Raw genomic sequence first — 17729 nt, 5'->3', positions numbered from 1 at the left:
TTAAAAAATTAAAAATAGAACTACTATATGATACAGCAATCCCCGGGGTATTTATTCAAAGAAAACAATAACACTAACTCAAAAAGGTATATGAACCCCATGTTCATTGCAGCATTAGTTACAATAGTCAAGATGTGGAAACAATCTAAGTGTCCATAGATGGATGAATGGACAAAGATGTGGTGTGTGTGTTTACATACACACACATATACAATGGAATATTATTCAGCCATAAAAAAGAAGGAAATATAACTATATTGATATCACAGATGGACTTTGAGGGCATGATGTTAAATGAAATAAATCAGACAGAGAAAGAGAAATACTTTATGTATGATCTCACTTAAATGAGAAACAAACAAAGAGTTAAAAAAAACCTAAATAACTACACTCAGATACAGAGAACAGGTTGGTGGTTGCCAGTGGTGGAGGGTGGGGGGTGGGAGATGGGCAAAATGGTTGAATGGGATCAAAAGGTACAGACTTCCAGTTATAAAATAAATAAGTTATGGAGATGTAATGTACAGCACGGGGACTATAATTAATAACACTCTTGCATATATGAAAATTGCTAAGAGAATCAATCTTAAAAGTTCTCATGACAAGAAGAAACAATTTTTTTTGAACCATGTATGGTGACAGATATATTAACCAGAGTTATTGTGTTGATCACTTCACAATGTATACAAGTATCAAATTATTATGTTGTACACATGAAACTAATATAACATTATAAGTCAATTACACTACTATTTAAAAAAAGACCCTTTTTAGAGGTTGCATTATTATTACATAATAGCTGTATAGAGCAATAGAAAATATTTCTCTTTATTTCTATAAAGTTAGTTCTAGGATGTATTTAGCTAAGATTAATGTGTAAATCAGCATGTATGTATATTTCAGTGTACCTAATGAAGAAGGAATACAATGTAGAAACGCAATGATTTACAGTTTATAAAAATGAAACGAAATAGTAAAAACAATAGAATATCGCTCTATGCAATGAGGGAAGAAGCAGAATAGAGAGGACATAAGAATAATAAAACTTCCATGAGGCAACTCTTGTAAGTTTTTACTATAGAACTTATAAGTAGTTTAACATGATAATAAAATTAAGTATAAAAATTAGCAATTTTTTTAATGCAAAAATACTAATCAGCAACGCACATTTCAAGTGATTTGAAGTTACAGTAATTTGACTCTACAATCATAATTGGATGTATATAAAGATAAAATAAAATATTTATACATATATACATAAATATACTCATGTATGTACTATATTAGAATATTCTAATATATAATCTAAATTGTAAAATACTGATTCAGTAAGTCTATTCTTATTAATGATATTGGTATTCAAAAATTATATGTAAAGTATAAAAACATTTTGCTGATGTTATTGGGAACCAATATCTTCAACATTAGAACAAAGTAGTAGAAATTTTTAAATGAAAAGGAATAAATAAAATTCCGTGTTTCTAAATTTATTTTGGAAATACCAGTTAGAATTCATGTTTTTTTAATCTTAAAACTTTCATCTGTCCACCTAAAGGGCCTAGGAACAATGACCTAGTAGCAATGAAGATGTTCACCATCACCTAGATGATGGTATCTGAATGTATTTAAACATTAAAATATCTTAGGGATTCTTGGAGAAATGGTTAAATTCAGGACGGGGTAGGAAAACACAAGAAACACCTGGAACATCTTGTCGTCCAAAAAGCAAATTCACTTTCTAAGACTTCTGGAGGCAGGGGAATGAGAGATATAGTTGAAACAAGAATGTCTAGGAATCAATAAATTACTCTGTGGTTAGTTATCTCATTTTCTCCATGTTTCATATAAATTAAAAAAAAATTTGATAGAAGATACATTCTAATTATTGAAGCTTACAATCAATAAAACATCAAAAGAAAAACTAGGTATACAAGAGTTTAACAAGATTATATTTAAAAAATAAATTGACTTTAGTTTACTTATTTTTCACCACTTACGGTTGAATATTCTAAATAGTTTTATAGTTCATGTTCAGAGAATCCCATATTTATCTGAATGCATGACAATAAGATACTTTTCCAAATTGTGCAAGAATAGTGCCATGAACCATATAAACATAAGACCCAACGAGCCTATTACATACATTTTCAAGTTTAACTTTCTAATTCTTCATAAACAGAAAGAATTAAAAATTGTTCTTCTGAAACAGTGTACTGCATACATATGACCATCAACCACAGCATGAAAATGTTAATTTTCTACATCTTCTGAAATATTGAGGACTATTAGAAATGAAGAAATGTTAACCCATACTTTGTGTTGTGGTATCTCCTATCTAACTACAATATTTTCCTGCTTCATTGATGATTTTAATAATCTAAATATTACAAAGAATATGAATAAAAATAGCTTAAGTTTTCTTTTTTGTTAGAATATAGATAAAAACATGGAAAATATATCTATTTATTCTGGTTTGAATAACAAACAGCTCTTTGGTTGTTATTAAAAGAGATTATATTCATTCTAATTTTTAAGAAATAAAGTGTTTGAGTTGGACCCTTGCATATTTTAAGCACTAAATTTTTTTATGCTTGGTACTGCTGTTACTGCTTCTACGATATTTTAAAAAGCAAAATTTGTTCTTTCAATATACATTTAAGAGCCTGGGGTGCCACAGACATAAATGCCTTCTTGGAGTTGTTTTTTCAGTCAAATCAATAAATAAACACCAGAGTTTATTAAAAACGTGCGCTTTATCTTAAGTGTCCAGAGGTCCATGACGCTAATTTTCTTCACTGTAAACGTTCTTTGAGGGTGTGCCCCGCGCTCGCTGCAGCCCGCCCGCCCCTCCTTCTCCCCGCGGCGCCACCGAGGGGGAGCCCGAGCCGCCGCTGCAGCCTCAGCCGACAGCCCTGCGGTAAGGCAGGCGCGCAGCCTGCGGGCCCCCGACGTGGGGAGACGGCCCCGGGCCGGAGACCGCCATTCTAACCGAAACGTGGCCTCCAAGGTGGGCGCTGCGGCCCCTCTGCTCTCCCCGCAGCTGCCCGCCGGCCCTCCCGCGCCGCAGGGAGGGCTGGGGCACCGGCTGGGGGGTCTGGTGTCGGGGCGTGGCCAGGGGCGCGAAAGGGACTTCGGAGCTCCCCCCATGGCCGGCACGCCGCCTTTGCCCTCTGCTTCCTGATTCTACTCCACGTGCGCGCTCTGAAACTGGCTTCTGGAGTTACAGTGAATGTGAAGTCATCAAAGTTTTTAATGATAGGAAAGTAAGGCAATGTCTACACAAGACAGCAAAAAAAGAAAGAAAGCTGTTGTCTTCTGTTTAAGCGATGACAGAAGACAAATAATTGTAGAGGAGGCAAATCAGATCTTGGTGGGTGACACTGGTGATATTGTAGAGGACCCCTATGCACCTTTTGTGAAGTTGCTACCTATGAATGATTGCTGATAATAAGATGCCACATAGAAAACAAAAGAGTCTAAGAAAGAAGACCTAGTATTTATATTCTGGGCTTCTGAAAGTGCACCTTTAAAAAGATGATTTACGCTAGCTCTATAGATGCCACTAAAAAGAAATTAGAGGTAATAACATGAGTGGCAAGTAAATGGCTTAGATGATAATAAAGGACCGTTTGACACTTGGAGAGAAATTGAGAGGCAACGTAGTAGTTTCACTTGAAGGAAAACCCTGTAAAATCAAAGTGCCATCTGGATCTTGAGGAGCTTCCATTTCTCCAGCTCAGTCAACTGGAATAGTATTAGGTTTGGGGGTTTTTCTTTTCCTTTCTCTTCCCACTGGGTCCTAACAACACAATGAATGAAGGAAATACCATTCATATAAGCAGCCTATCAGAGATTGCCATTAAACTGTTACTTTTATGTAGAACCCAAGGAATGCCTTCCCGTTATATTTTAGCCCAAACAACTGGTTGCATGTCTCCCTTGTAGCAAGCACTACAATGAAGTTGATTGTCAATGTGAATAGCTTAGAATACTGCAAAGGGTTAGGCTAATTGAATGCCTTGAAAGTATTATTCACTGGTGAGATGGTAAACTTTATTCAATATTATTTATAGTTGCACTTGATTGCAGTTTTGTGAGGCTGGAGCATTCGTACACCTCACTTGCCTTGGCAAGCCTACTTTTGGTGACATGGCAGCACCGATATAACACTATGCATGGAAAGCACTTTTTTTGTAATGAGTTTAATCCCCCAACCCAAAAGGAATTCCAGTTGTGTTAACTGTGTCATCCATTTATCCTAGTGCCCCTGTGTTCATTCCTGTTACCTTTGTATCTTCTTAAAATAGCTGTTGTCGAGGCCTTTTGGTTTTCCATTGAGTGTACACCGCTGAATAAGTGTAGGAGTTTTATGTTTACCATGTAAGTCTTGCAACACTGAAGATATTTTGAATATGTCATGATGGCAATTTCTGTATAAAAGAGCCTTGAATGGAACACTGATCTCGAAAACAAACTCCCCACCCTCGCAAAAATGGCCACGTTGCAATAAAAATTGTGGCATATTATAGAGCGAACGTTGCCTTGTTTTCCTTGGATATTTTGCAAAATACCACGTGAAGCAACTCCTAGAGTGAACAGCTAATATTAGTCTCTGCACTGGTCATTTAAGAACTTTTTTGTACAACATTCATGCATGATATTTTCCAGTTTGTTGGGTTAATTTGGTTTAAAAAATATTCTATCCTGAAGCCAACTAATATAAAACATTATTGTTATAGAGGGTACTTTTACAAGCTTTAGTTTATTTCCTTATGTGTTAATATGATGATCAAGAATTATTTTTTTGCACTTTGACATAAATCCTCTTCAATATCTGATTTGTTCTCTGGATAAATTAGGGTAGTTATTTTTTAATTCATGTTACATTTCTAAGTAGTTGAGTAGTAGAAGAAGTAGGAACCTCTTATTGTGTATTTGGTCATAATGAAAATAATTTGTAAAATGTTGTCCTTAAAAAGTGTAATAATATTTCTCATGTTTAGGAACTTTCATTTCAGCTATTTTTTAAATATATTTCACAAATTGGAAAAAAATGATATAGCAGTCAAACATTAGTAGTGGGATTTGGCTGTGGTCCTTATAGAGAATTTGATCGGTTCAACATGAGCAGTTTGCTGTTAGCAGAGCTGTTTATGGCAAACACATGCTCTTGTTTCTTGTCATAGTTAGCCACAAATGGCAAAACTGGACTTGATTCTACTGGTATACAAAACAGGCATGCTAATAAGCAGTGGATTGTAGCTTAGCACTTACCCCATAGCTCTGAAGAATGCTCTTATTTGAAAACAGGAAATGAAAAATCCCCCCTTTTTTTTAATGTATGGGGAAAATTGGGTTTAAATATTTTTCCATATTTTCAAAAGGTTTTTCAGATGAAAACAAAAATAGGAGTTAAATGTCTAGGTTTCCATTTAAAATTATATGAATGGCTTGGAATCTTTTGCACTGAGAAATTTTATTTCAGGCTTCTAGCTGTCCCTGTGAATTATCCTGGACATTTTGATGGCTTTTTGGTAAGGTCAAACTCATAAGTAAAGCATGAGAATACTGGCATACACTAAACCATATGTGTACTGATACTTGTACCATGACATTTTTCATTATTTTCTTCATTCTTCTAAAAAATAAGGGACTCTAAGTTATGCAGTATCTTTTGCTTCTATAGCTGATTTCTCAACTTTCTGATATGCCTCTTTAAATTATATAATAATTTCAGATAGTAAAAATTGCTTTAAAATGTGGTACTTTGATGTGTTAGATTGACAAAACATACTAATATTAAGGTCATCTTTGAAATACATCTTTGTGCATAAAGCCAAAGATAATAATTAATGGTTCATATGTTACTTGAGACTAATTTGGCATTTGAAATGATCATTTTACTTTACAATCATTTACAATGAAACAATGTTCCAGTTAGCTTTAAAGGCATACAGTGCTAATCAGTAAAATATTGACAATATTTTACTGCTAGCTTGCAAAATTATAAGTGTTTTAAAAAATAAAATACATGAAAATATTAAAAAAAATTCTATGAGACAGTTACAAGTATTTCAAAATAAAATCTTGTCACAAAATACTTGATTTATACATTGAATTTCAAATTCCTAACAAGTTTTTTTTTCACAAAGGGGTTGATTTATAAAGGTGACCATACATAATTCTTGCCACAGAGTGTCTCAGATATGACAGAGACTGATTCATCATTCCTGGACACACAATAAACGCCAGTGTCCGGTTTCCTTACAGTTCAGTGGGGGCTATGTGGCTGGGTCTACACATGCCTTAAAATCCCTGCACAGACTGTTGTTTCAGGGCCTCTCAATACAGAGGACCCTGTGCAGGACCCTGTGCAGGACCCTGAGGAAGGCCTGAAAGACAGAGAGTCACAAACTGGAATGATCTTGGATGACCAAATTATGTAGAAGAAAGTCCTCAAGAGAAATCTGATGTACGTCAGATTGTTATGTGAGCAAGAAATAACCCTGCATTGTGTGCGCTGTGAGATGCGGGACTGTTGGCTATAAAAGCTGGCAGAGATACCCTAACATGCTGGATAAATAAAATTTTATAAAAATCAGTGATTTATTTTGTATATATGTATGATTGCATTGTCTTTTAAAAGCATGCTTTTGAAATATAATCTTAATCCTTACAGAAAAAAAAGCAGAGTTTGAAGGAAATATAATGTACTCAGAAATCATTACTGTGTAGAATAAGCATGTTAATCTTTGAGGTCACAACAATAGCATCAAAAATATGTGTATATAAATTTAAAAAAAAACTTATTTCCTAGGTAGATGGATGGCTAAAATATCTAGATATGAGATACAGTATGTTTTGTGAGAGCAGGTATGCAGACCATATTATTTATTATGTAATAGCCATACTATTTAATACAGTGCCAGCACATAATGCTTTAAACATCTGAATAAATGAATAAATAAATTAGGTAATCTTTTACATTCTTGATATTTTGCTTGCTACACTGGACAACCAAAATTCAGCTTGATTTACTAAACAGAAGATAATTCATTACAGTAGGTTAAAAACCCATTCACACTGAGGATATAAAATGGGAATAAAAAAGTAAAACAAAGCTTTCAGGGGACAAAAACAAAGCAACCCCAAAAAACCCAAACTACTATTTCTCATTGTTATTATGTAAAAATTATTTTTCTGGATAAACAACCTAATGTTATATAACTAAACCTCTACTAAGCTATGAATTTTTAGTGAAAATAATGCCCTGCTACAGAATTTTCATACTAGACATACTAATTTCATTATGACTAACCAGCAACGTAACGTTTTGTTTTCAAACTGTTTTCAGTTTAGGTTTTGTGATTAAAATCTGAGCTTCTTTTTGAAACTGTTATTCCATAGGTATTTTATGCTTTATACAAAAGGAAATCCTCTGATTTTGAAGTATGTGAATACTGATATTTCAGGGCTTTTGTTGTTGTTGTGTTTTAGGGGGAGTTTTGATAATGTTGTATAAAAAAATAAAATGGTCTGCAGAAATTCCATGCCTTAACTCGAACTCCTGGTCTAGCCTGTATACGTCTATGGTCAAGCTCATCTCCCCCTCAGCCACAAAGCTTTTCATGTTCTCATTCTACCCTATACATAATTTTTAAAAATATTGACCTTTTAAAGAATTTTCCATTTACTATATAAACTAACTCTTTGACTACTTTATCACCTATATTACATAGTTCAAATACTATAGGGAAAATAAGTTTAAGGGACATAAAAGCAAATTTGAGGTGGCAGTTTTATTTTTTCTGAAGTTTCAGGCATTGTTTTCTCTGCATAGTATTCAGCTGAGAAGCATTAGGCTCCTAAGTACTCAGAGCAGCATAAATGAAGGAAATTATTCAGGCTATTATCACAAAAGGATTAGCAGTAAAATTAGGAGAAACTGTGTGCCTCCGTACTTGCTGATCACTCTGCACCCTCTACTGCCTGAAGAACAGAGATACGGTGTCTATATTTGCCATGTTGTACATTACATCCCTAGTAATATTTCGACAAATGGTGCTGCAATAACTAGACATTCACATGCCAAAAAAAAAAAATCTAGATATAGAACTTATAACCCTTTAAAATTTTAACTCAGTATGGATCACAGACCTAAATGTAAAACACAAAATTATACACCTCCCAGAAGATAACATAGGAGAAACCCTAGATGACTTTGCATATGATGACTCTTTAGATACAATGTGGAAGACATAATCCATTAGAGAATTGATGAGCTGGAATTCATTAAAATTAATAACTTCTCTATAAAATACAAACCATAGACTAGAGTAGAAATATTTGCAAAATACATACTTGATACAGGACTATTATCCAAAATATACAAAGAACACTTAAAACTCAACAATAAGAAAACAGTTGATTAAAAATAAGCAAAAGACCTGAACAGACATCTCACCAAAGATGATGTATAGATAGAAAATAAGCATATGAAAATAAGCACATGCTCAACATCATATATCATTGGGGAAATACAAGTTAACACAATGTTGATATACTCACTTATTAGAATGGTCAAAATCCAGAACAATGACAACACCAAATGCTGGTGAGGATGTGAAACAACAGAAACACTCATTCACTGTTGGTGGGAATGCAAAATGGTACAGCTACTTTGGAAGACAATTTGACAGTTTCTTACAAAACTAACTATAGGATGTGGCAATTTCACTTGGTATTTATTCAAATGAGTTGGAAAGTTATATTCACACAAAACTTGCACATGGATGTTTATAGCAGCTTTATTCATAATTGATAAATCTTGGGAGCAAGATGCCCTTCAGTAAGTGAGTGGACAAATAAACTGTGGGACATCCAGACAATGGGATAGCATTCAGCACTAATAAGCAAGAAGCTATCAAGCCATGAAAAGACATGGAGAAATCTTAAATGCATATTACTAAGTGAAATAAACCAATCTGAAAGGCTACAGGCTGTATGATTCCAATTATATGACATTCTGGGAAAAGCAAAACTAAGGAGATAGTAAAAGGATCAGTGTTTGCCAGGGGGAGGGGGGAAGAAAGGATAAATAGGTGGCATACAGAGGATTTTTAGGGCACTGAAACTACTGCGTATGATGCTTTAGTGATAGATGCATGTCATACATGTGTCAAAAACCACAGAATGTACAACACCAAGAGTGAACCCTAATGTAAACTATGGATGTTGGGTGATAATGATGTTATCTATGTAAGTTCATTTATTTTAATAAATGTAAGACATTTTGATAGTGTGGGAGGCTTGGCATATGTGTGGAGAGGGAGTATATGATATGGGAAATGTTTCTGCCTCCGCTCAGTTTTGCTGTTAACCTAAAACTTCTCTAAAGTATATTTAAAAAACAACATACAGATGGCAGGCTAGATTTGACCAGCAGCAATAGTTTGCTATCTCTGGATGTAGAAAACAGCTTCTTTATTAAAGGAATAAATGAAACACCAGAGTGGGTTCCAGTTACTGCTGCTGCATAATAAGTAACCCCAAATAAAAAATACATCACAAATACAACAAAACACACAGAAGCAAAGCTGTTTTCATAAAAATGAAAGCTGAAATAACTTGGGGCCAGCAAAACTGCATTATATAAAATATAAAAGGAAATTTTAAAAAGAAGATGAATGATTTCAGAGGGAAGCAGGAAATACAGGAAGGTATGAATGAAATGGAAATATATAAATAAATATAAATTAATATTGATTATAAACAAATGAAAACAAATAAGCTGGTAATATCCAGGGGAGAATTAAAATTCACAGTATTGAAAACTTAAAAGTCTGGAGGAGTAAGTGCATCTAAAGTGTTCTAAGTGTCTAGCATTCCTGGGGAAATATATAAGTAATAATTGGTTTTAGACTACTTTATGGCAATAATGTTCAGAGAGAACTGTAGATTAACCACATAGTAGGAAGAATAATTCCCTCCACTCCCAAAGATGTCCACATCCTAATACCTGGAAATTGTGAATATTTTACCTTAAGTTAAGAAAGAAACTTTGAAGATGTCCTTAAGGTAAAAGATTTTTGTGATGGGGAGATTATCCTTGATAATCTGGGTAGGTTCAACCTAATCAGAGAGTCCTTAAAAGTGGAGGACTTTCCCCAGGTAAGCCAGGTCAGGTCAGAGTCAAAAAGATGCAATCACATCTCTGTTGATCAGACATATGTGATGTGTAAAGGACTCTACCAGCTGATGCTGGCTTTAATGGGAGTGGTGGGAATAATGAATCAAGAAATGCAGAGGCCTCTAGAAGCTGGAAAAGGTAAAGCAACAGAATCTCTCCTAAAGTAAACAGAACACAGCCAAAACCTTGATTTTAGCCCAGTGAGACTTGTGTTGAATTGACCTACAGAACTATAAGATAATAAATTTGTCTAGGTACTAATTTTAGGGTAATTTGTTATGGAAGCAATAAAAAACAAATACAACCATATAAACTAAATTTCATAAAAGGAAAACCAATAAAATAACAATCAATTCCAAGGAAGCCAATACATGAGATAAAGAAATCAAACACATCTGAGTTAAAAAAAAAAAAAAAAAAAGAGCTATGAGAATGGTTAATGTGAAAATACATAATTCATAAAATGAACAGAAAAAAGAAAAAACATGGTTTTCACAGCAGATGCAGAAAAAGCATTTGGTAAAATGTCATCATTTGTTTATGGAATAAAATAAAAACACTTAGCAAAGTAAAAAGAAAAAAGATAATTAGTGGCCAAAAAAATACCTTCAAAAATACCTACATCTACCATTATCATTACTGATAACTAATTGTGGATTACTAAAATTCTTCCCCTTAATGAAAAATAGAATGACCATTATTATCAGTTCTAGTCAACCTGCTCTGGATGTCCTAGTTATTGAAACAAGGTATAATGGAGAGAGAGTTTTATATGAATTTAAATGTATAAAAAGTCATTATTAACAGAGAACATAATTTTTACATAAAGTGTAAAAGAATTTCAGAAAAGCCATTAATCATAAGTGAATCTGAAAAGATTGTTTCATACAAGATCAATATAAAAAATAAATTGCAACTCTGAATAGCCAAAGCAATTATGAGAAAGAAGAACAAAGCTGGAGGTGTCACATGCCTTGACTGCAAACTGTATTACAAAGCTATAGTAATCAAAACAGTATGGAATGCCCTAAAAACAAACACAGAGATCAACAGTATAGAGATCCCATAAATAAACTTATGCATATATCATATGCATATATCAAAGGAACCAAGAATAAACAATAGGAAGAGGACAGTCTCTTCAATATTGTTGGGAAAACTGGACAACCACATATGAAAGAATGAAACTGGACAACTATCTTACACCACAAACATTCACTCAAAATTGATTAAAGACTTGAATGTAAAACCTGAAACCATGAAATGCCTAGGAGAAGAAACCCAGGTGGTAATCTCCTTGACATCAGTCTTGGCAAAGATTTTTTTCAGGTCTAACACCAAAACGAAATGCACCAAAGCAAAAACAAACATATGGGACTACACAAAGCTAAAAAACTAAAAAGCTTCTGCACAGCAAAGGAAACCATCAACAAAATGAAAAGGCAACCTACCAAATGGTAGAAAATAGTTGCAAATCATGTATCTCATAAGGGATTAACATCTATACTATATAAAGAGCTCATACAATTCAACAGCAAAACACCCCAATTTAAAAATGGGCAGAGGTTTGAATAGACATTTTTCTAAAGAAGACATATAGATGGCTAACAGGTACATGAAAAGGTGTTCAAATCACCAATCAGAGAAAAGCAAATCAAAGCTGCAATGAGAAATCGCCTCACACCTGTAAAAATGGCTATCATCAAAAAGTCTACAAACAGACTAAGAAAGGTCCCCACCAAGGCTGGCACACACGTGCCTGCTGCCAGGCACTAAGAAAAGTCCCTACCGGGGCTGGCCTTCTCGTGCCTGCCACTGGCACTAAGTAAGGTCCCCACCAAGGCTGGCCCTCGCATGTCTGCTGCCGGCACTAAGAAAGGCTACTGCTAGGATTGATCCTCTCACAATGGCTGCCGGGCACTAGGAAAGGCTCCCACTGGGGCCAGGTCTCTCATGCCTGTGGCCACTGGCTTCCCCATGCACCTCCTCAACAGTGGGACTGGATCTCTCGCAGCGGCTGACCACCCCCCCACACACACCTGTCACCACTGGGGCTCCCATGACCCCGCAGCCGTGCCACCTCCGCACCCTGTCCTTACTGGGGCAGACCTGAGTACTCCAGGGCAGCTTCGGGAGCAGACCCCTGTAGGTGGCCCACATGCAGAGGTGGGGCTAAAACCACAGCTGAGCCCCAGGGGTGGGGCAACTAAGGAAGAGGAACAAAAATCTTTCCATGCAGCTGCACAAGCCACAGATTAAATCCCTGTGATCGGCTTGGTAAACTCTGCATATATGGAATATCTGAATGGACAACGAGTGTTCCCACAACTGAAACTGGTCTGTGAGGGCAAGTACATGTGAGAGTTGGGCCAGGTCAGAGTCTGAGCTGCCCCCACAGTGCCCACAGTGGGTCCAGAGATGTACCTAGAGGTATTGGAGGGCCTCCTGGGGAAGTGGAGGTTAGCTGTGACTCACAATGGGGGCAAGGCCACTCAAAACTGAGACCCCAGAAAAATATTATTACTACTATTATTTTTTTTTATGTTTTGTTTTGTTTATTATTTTTCTATTTTTTAATTAAAAAATTTTTTTTAATATTTATTCTTTTAATTTTTCTATTTTTACTTTACTTTTTCAGTGATTTCTGTTTTTCCTTGTTATGTTTTGCCTTTAATCTTTTTTGATCGTTTTTGTGCATTTCTTTTATTTCTTTTTTAATTTTTGCTTTTTTTTTTAGTTCACATTCTGCTTTTGTTGTTTCTTTTTTGTTTTTGTTTTGTTTTTAATTGTTCAATTTCATTTTGGGGTTCTTTTATTTGGTTGTTCTCTTGTTTTTTGTTGTCCTTGTTTTTGTTTCTTTTTTTTGTATGTGTGTGTGTTTCTTAGTTTGTTTTTGTTTGGTTTTGCTTTTACCATTTGTTTTTGGTTTTATTCATTTTCTTCTTTTTTTTTAAGCTGTTGTTGTTACTGTTTGTGTCTTCACTATTTGTCTTGGGTTCTGTTAGTCTGTTTGTCCTCTTCCCCCCACCTTATTTTTTTTTTTTTTGTCTCACCGTGTGGCTTGCAGGGTCTTGGTTCCCCAGCTTGGGGTCAGGCCTGAGCCTTTGGGGTGGGAGTGCCAAGTCCAGGATACTGGACTGCCAGAGAATTCCTGGGCCCAGAGAATACTAATCAGCAAGAGCTATCCAGGAAGTCTCCATCTCGACTCCAAGACTCAGCGCCACCCAACTGCCTGCAGGCTCCAGTGCTGGATGCCTTACGCTAAACAACAAGCAAGACAGGAACGCAAATGCACCCATCAGAGACAGGCTGCCTAAAGTCATACTAAGCTCACAGACACCTTAAAACACACCACCTGACATGGCCCTGCCCATCAGAAGGACAAGATCCAACTCCACCCACCAGAGTGCAGGCACCAGTACCTCCCACCAGGACGCCTACACAAGCCACTGGACCAATCTCACCCACCGGGGACAGACACCAGATGAAAGAGGAACAATGACCCTGCAGCCTGTGGGAAGGAGACCTCAAACACAGTAAGTGAGACAAAATGAGAAGACAGAATATGTTGCAGATGAAGGAGCAAGGTAAAACCCACAAGACCAAATAAATGAAGAGGAACTAGGCATTCTACGTGAAAAAGAATTAAGACGAAATAAATGAAGAGGAACTAGGCATTCTATGTGAAAAAGAATTCAGAGTAATGATAGTAAAGATGATCCAGTATCTTGGAAATAGAATGGAGGCACAGATCGAGAAGGTACAAGAAATGTTTAACAAGAACCTAGAAAAACTAAAGAACAAACAATGATGGACAATACAATAACTGGAATTAAAAACACACTAAAAGGAATAAATAGCAGAATAACTGAGGCAGAAGAACAGATAAGTGAGCTGGAAGATAGAATGGTGGAAATAACTGCTGCAGAGCAGAATAAAGAAAAAAGAATGAAAAAAATAAGGACAGTCTCAGAGACCTTGGGACAACAGTTAATGCACCAACATTCAAATTATACGGGTCCCAGAAGAAGAAGAGAAAGGGTCTAAGAAAATATTTGAAGAGATTATAGTTGAAAACTTCCTTAAAATGGTAAAGGATATAGCCACCCAAGTCCAGGGAGCACAAAGACTCCCATACAGGATCAACCCAAGGAGAAACACGCCGAGACACATATTAATCAAACTAACAAAAATTAAATACAAGTAAAAAATATTAAAAGCAGCAAGAGAAAAGCAACAAATGACTTACAAGGGAATCCCCATAAGGTTATCAGCTGATTTTTCAGCAGAAACTATGCAGGCCAGAAGAGAGTGGCAGGATATATTTAAAGTGATGAAAGGGAAAAACCTACAACAAAGATTACTTTAACCATCAAGGATCTCGTTCAGATTCGACAAAGAAATCAAAGTCTTTTTAAAAAATTTTTATTTATTTATTTTTATACAGCAGGTTCTTAGTAGTTATCTATTTTATACATGTTAGTGTATATATGTCAATCCCAATCTCCCAATTCATCCCACCACCACCACCCCCCGCTTTCCCTCCTTGGTGTCCATACGTTTGTTCGCTACATCTGTGTCTCTTTCTGCCTTGCAAACCGGTTCATCTGCACCATTTTTCTAGAGAAGTCAAAAGCTTTACAGACAAGCAAAAGCTAAGAGAATTTCAGCACCACAAAACCAGCTTTACAACAAATGCTGAAGGAATTTCTCTAAGCAAGAAACACAAGAGAAGAAAAAAGACCTACAAAAACAAACCCAAAACAATTAAGAAAATGGTACTAGGAACATACATATCTATAATTACTTTAAATGTAAGTGGATTAAATGCTTCAACCAAAAGACACAGACTGGCTGAATGGATACAAAAACAAGACCCATATATATGCTGTCTGCAAGAGACCCACGTCAAACATAGAGACACATACAGACTGAAAGTGAGGGGATGGAAAAAGGTATTCCATGCAAATGGAAATCAAAAGAAAGCTGGAGTAACAATACGCATATGAGACAAAATAGATTTAAATAAAGACTGTTACAAGAGACAGGGAAGGACACTACATAATGATCAAGGGATCAATCCAAGAAGAAGGTATAACAATTGTAAATATTTATGCACCCAGCATAGGAGCACCACAATACATAAGACAAATGCTAACAGCCATAAATGGGGAAATTGACATAACTCAATAATAGGGGGGGACTTTTAACACCCCACTTACACCAATGGATAGATCATCCAGATGGAAAATTAATAAGGAAACACAAACCTCAAATGACACATTAGACCAGGTGGACTTAATTGATATTTATAGGACATTCCACCAGAAAGCAGTAGAATACATTTTCTTCTCAAATGCACATGGAGCATTCTCCAGGATAGATCACATCTTGGGCCACAAATCAAGCCTTGGTAAATTTATGAAACTTGAAATTGTATCAAGAATCTTTTCTGTCCACAATGCTATGAGATTAGAAATCAATTACAGAAAAAAAATCTGAAAAAAACCACAAACACATGGAAGCTAAACAAAATGCTTCTAAATAACCAAGAGATCACTGAAGAAACCAAACAGGAAATCAAAAAATACCTAGAAAAAAATGACAAAAACACTACCCAAAACCTATGGGTTGCAGCAAAATCAGTACTAAGAGGGAAATTTACAGCAATACAATCCTACCTCAAGAAACAAGAAATATCTCAAATAAACAACCTAATCTTACACCTAAAGCAATTAGAGAAAGAACAACAAGCAAAACCCAAAGCTAGTAGAAGGAAAGAAATCATAAAGATCAGAGCAGAAATAAATGAAATAGAAATGAAGAAAATAGAAAAGATCAATAAAACTAAAGGTTGGTTCTTTGAACAGATGAAAAAAATTGATAAACCTTTAGCCAGACCAATCAAGAAAAAATGGGAGAGGACTCAAATCAATAAAATTAGAAATGAAAAAGGAGAACTTACAATGGACACCACAGAAATACAAATGATCATAAGAGACTACTACAAGCAACAATATGTCAATAAAATGGACCACCTAGAAGAAATGGACAAATTCTTAGAAAGGTACAATATTCCAAGACTGAACCAGGAAGAAATAGAAAATATGAACAGACTAATCACAAGCACTGAAATTGAAACTGTGATTAAAAATGTTCCAACAAACAAAAATTCAGGACCAGATGGCTTCACAGGCAAATTCTAAAAAACATTTAGAGAAGGGATAACACCTATCCTTCTCAAGCTCTTCCAAAAAACTGCAGAGAGAGGAACATGCCTAAACTCATTCTACAAAGCCACCATCACCCTGATACCAAAATCAGACAAAGATATCACAAAAAAAATTACAAGCCAATATCACTGATGAACACAGACACGAAAATCCTCAACAAAATACTAGCACACCAAATCCAACAACACATTAAAAGCATCATACACCATGATCAAGTGGGATTTATAACAGGGATGCAGGGATTCTTCAATTTACACAAATCAATGAATGTGATACACCATATTAACAAATTGAAGAATAAAAACCATATGATTGACCCCCTGTGCCCAGAATGGAGCCCGCGTTTCCGCAGAGCTGGAACTCCTGGCTCGGGGTCTCTTCCCTCCACCGTCACTGAACTGCCCCGAAGCCTGAGGGGAGGGCGGCCTCACTGAGGCTGCCGGCTCTGGAGGGGCTCCAGCAGCCAAAGCCGCGACAGTCCTGGGGACCGCGGGCTGGATCACTCATCCTGCGGTAAGCCAGCTGCCATGTCATGAAGACACTCAAGCAGCCCTAAAGAGAGATCCATGTGGCAACGAACTGAAGCCTCCTACCTACAGCCACGTGAAAGTGAATGAGATTCAAGGATTATACACATTTATGTCAAACTTGATAATACCTGTCATTTTCATCTGAACTTTCTGGTTGAATCTGTAGTAAAGATTGGTGTGCTCCATGATGCAGTCCAGCTTCTTATAAGTTTTAGGTGGAATATCCCATTAGGAAGAAGTGCACGTAAGGAAGATACATACAAGTCGGAGGAGGCTTCAAGGTGGCCAAAGAGTAAGATGTGGAGATCACCTTCCTCCCCACAAATACATCAGAAATACATCTACATGTGGAACAACTCCTACAGAACACCTACTGAACGCTGGCAGAATACCTCAGACCTCCCAAAAGGCAAGAAACTCCCCACGTACCTGGGTAGGGCAAAAGAAAAAAGAAAAAAAAGAGACAAAAGAATAGGGACGGGACCTGCACCAGTGGGAGGGAGCTGTGAAGAAGGAAAGGTTTCCACACACTAGGAAGCCCCTTCGCGGGCAGAGACTGCAGGTGGCGGAGGGGGGAAGCTTCGGAGCCACAGAGGAGAGCGCAGCCATAGGGGTGCGGAGGGCAAAGCAGAGAGATTCCCGCACAGAGGATCGGTGCTGACCAGCACTCACCAGCCCTAGAGGCTTGTCTGCTCAACCGCCGGTACGGGCGGGAGCTGGGAGCTTAGGCTCGGGCTTTGGAGTTCAGACCCCAGGGAGACGACTGGGGCTGGCTGC

The 17729-nt window shown here is 36.5% G+C and overlaps 1 pseudogene; it reads left to right on the top strand.

Moving 5' to 3' along the window:
* Positions 1-455: 455 nt before the first annotated feature.
* On the top strand, positions 456-3716 carry LOC133091752 (cofilin-2-like; annotated as a pseudogene).
* Positions 3717-17729: the final 14013 nt, after the last annotated feature.

The sequence above is a fragment of the Eubalaena glacialis genome, chromosome 5 (genome assembly GCF_028564815.1).
Source record: "Eubalaena glacialis isolate mEubGla1 chromosome 5, mEubGla1.1.hap2.+ XY, whole genome shotgun sequence".
Lineage (NCBI taxonomy): Eukaryota > Metazoa > Chordata > Mammalia > Artiodactyla > Balaenidae > Eubalaena > Eubalaena glacialis.
Note: the sequence above shows the minus strand (reverse complement) of the source record. Positions and strands in the feature narration are given on the sequence as shown.